The sequence below is a fragment of the Berghia stephanieae genome, chromosome 11 (assembly GCF_034508935.2).
Source record: "Berghia stephanieae isolate SIO BIC M18660-M18661 chromosome 11, UCSD_Bste_1.3, whole genome shotgun sequence".
NCBI lineage: Eukaryota > Metazoa > Mollusca > Gastropoda > Nudibranchia > Aeolidiidae > Berghia > Berghia stephanieae.
This window is the reverse complement of record NC_088370.1, coordinates 6424624-6427709: the sequence shown is the minus strand read 5'-3', so window position 1 is coordinate 6427709 and position 3086 is coordinate 6424624.

Below are 3086 nucleotides of genomic sequence, written 5' to 3'. Positions count from 1 at the left end.
ATGCTCAGCGATGTAGATTTTTTTACATTCAACAATGTTTTCTTCTTAACATTGTGATAATCAACAATGTTTCTTTTTGCATTGTGAGAGAGAGAGAGAGAGAGAGAGAGAGAGAGAGAGAGTGAGAGAGAGAGAGAGGAGAAATAAGTAGGAGTGAAATATCTGTTCAATGTTACAGTTATCGTTTAACGTTATTACAAGTGTAACTAAATGACAAATTGCCATATTTATGGACAATAAAGATCTATTATTATTATTATTATTTTTATTATTATTATTATTATTATTATTATATTATTATTATTATTATTATTATTATTATTTATTATTATTATTGTAATACTCAGCAATGTTTTCTTTTTACATTGTGATGCTCAAAAATGTTTTCTTTTTACATTGTGATACTCAAAAATGTTTTCGTTCTATTTTCCAATGGTCAGCAATGTTTTCCTTTTACATTATAATATTCAGCAATGTTCGTTTTTACATTGAGATAATAGCAATGTGTTTTTATCCACTACTCACCAATGTTTTCTTTATACATTCCAATACTTCTCAAATCTGAATACAACCGTTTCATAAAATACTCAACGTAACGTTTCGGGCTAATAACCCTTACTCATCCCTTAGTCAGGCGTTCTCTTTGACTAGACGTGCCAAGAACTCTTTCCGTCTATCTGGATTGTACGTGAAAAGTAACTATTATTACTATTTTTTTGTTATTGGCCGAGGAAGGGCTTTGTACCCAAAACATTGCATGCTTAGTATTTTGATTGTTTTAGAAGCTGTTGCATTCATATTTATACATTAATTTAGATCCTATTCCAACACGTATCATCGAGGTTTGTGCTAAAGATCTGAATGTAACTGATTTATTTACATTTAGACTGGTGCGACATGTACTTCGTTTAATACAAGAAATGAAGTGAGTGGGAAAGTGCCAGAAGAAAAATGAGAATAAAAATTTCACGGTGGCAATGTGGGCTCGAACCCGCGACCTTACTGGTACGACAACTCCGCATGGATGGGGAGATCGTGACTCTATGGTATGAGGTATCCACAACTCCGAAAAAAGTGGTTTCAAACTCTATGTCTATCTTGAGCCACTCTCCCTTTATTTGCAGGTCTGGTAACCCACATTATTATAGTCTCATTTTTATAATGGAAAATACTTTCAAACCATCGCAAAATGGTCTCCATTAAAACAATGTAAAAATGAAGAAAAAGAAATCGGGCTGGATTGGACATACCTCAAGAAGCCTGAAAGCAACATCACCAGGCAGGTATTGGACTGGAACCCTCAAGGAAAGACCAAAGCAAAACATGGCGACGCAGCATTGAGACTGAATTGAGGGCAGTGGGAGAAACCTGGGCCCAGATAAAAAAGACCTCCAAAAACCGAGTCAGATGGAAGGTAGCTGTCGCAGCCCTATGTTCCACAAGGAATCAAGAGGCTTGAGTCAAGGAAGTCAAAACAATGTCAAATTTAACCTACAATTGTGTTCAGCTATTTAAACAATTGAACTTTTATATAGCGCAATATCCACTAAACGTGCTCTAAGCGCTTTACAACGGGTCCCTGACCAACAGCAACACGTAACATAAAGAACGAGAAATGACGACGCCTGTTAGGCGATAATACTTTTTTTTTCTTTTCCGACAGAGACAACGCTGTTCACGGCCATAATCTTATTTTCCATCTGAGTACGGTGAGAGAATGTGAGTAAAGAGCCTTTTCCAAGGACTCAACTATGCGCCGAGCGAGTCTCGAAACCAAGACCTTCCGATCCAAAAGCGAGTGTCAAACCACAAGACCGCATAACCGCACGTCTAGATAAGGATCTGACCAAGTGCGTATGAAAGGTGTCAGACAAAGCAAGAAAGAAAAATACAAGAAAAAAAGATATCCGGTCGAGGTAGACTGATTTTTGGGATGTATATTTTTTCTTGAATTTTTCTTTCTTGTTTTGTCTGGCACCTTTCATACGCACTTGTTCCGATCTTTATCTTACACAGGTGCCTGCTTTTTTTCCTGTTTTGTCTGGGACCTTTCATACGTACTTGAACAGATCTTTATCTTACAGCGATCCTGATCACGATTCTTGATTTGATCTTATCAGGTTATGTCAGGTTGACTTTACTGTGCGGCTATGTGGTCTCGTGGTATGACACTCGCCTTCGAATCGAACGGTCCAGGGTTCGAGACCCGCTCGGAGCGGCGCATAGCTGAGTCCTTGGAAAAGGATCTGTACTTACATTCCCTCTCGTACTCAGGTGTAAAACAAGTACCTGGCCGAATAACAGCGTTGTCTCTGTCCGCAAATATTGAAATATCGTCATGTGTTGTAATACATGTTAATTGTTGCTATTGGCTAGATACTACTTGTAAAGCGCTTTGAGCACGTTTAGTGAATATAGCGCTGTAAAAATGCTCTATTTTTTTTTGAAACTGTGAAATAATGATTTAATAGGAATAAAGAAAACAACATAATACCCAGATTAATGTTTATTTATGTTGAGCCTGTTTCGACATATTATCCTGAAACGAGATCCTGAAATACCAGCCAATAAAGCGGTGTCATTCTACTTCATTAATCTTGGGACCCAAACTCAAATAACGCCCAGTCACCCCATTGCCAATAGGAGCGATCTATATTCATGTTTTCGTCCAACCAAGTCATCAACCACATGATTTGTTGCTGTCCAACGATTGGGTATTTCTGCAGAAATGTAAACACGCTGCTTTGTTTATGAAAGTTGTAAACATACCCATGTGTCAAGCTGAACAAAATGACAAATCGTGATGTTAGATATTTAAAAAAACTGTGAACACTTTTAACTGTATGGGTCACTTTCAGCACATATCCAATGCGACCAATGACCTCGAGCACATGGAAATGTAATATAGATCATGCCCATTCAATAGATAGAATGCGCTTGGCCAAGGAGTTCACAACATTGCCATCCGGAAGTATAACGGACCAACACACAAACTCTGTGTAACCATGAACGTCTATAGTCAGATTAATACAGTTTAGTGAGAACAACTCACAAACACGGATGGCAAAAACAATAACAAAGGCCTG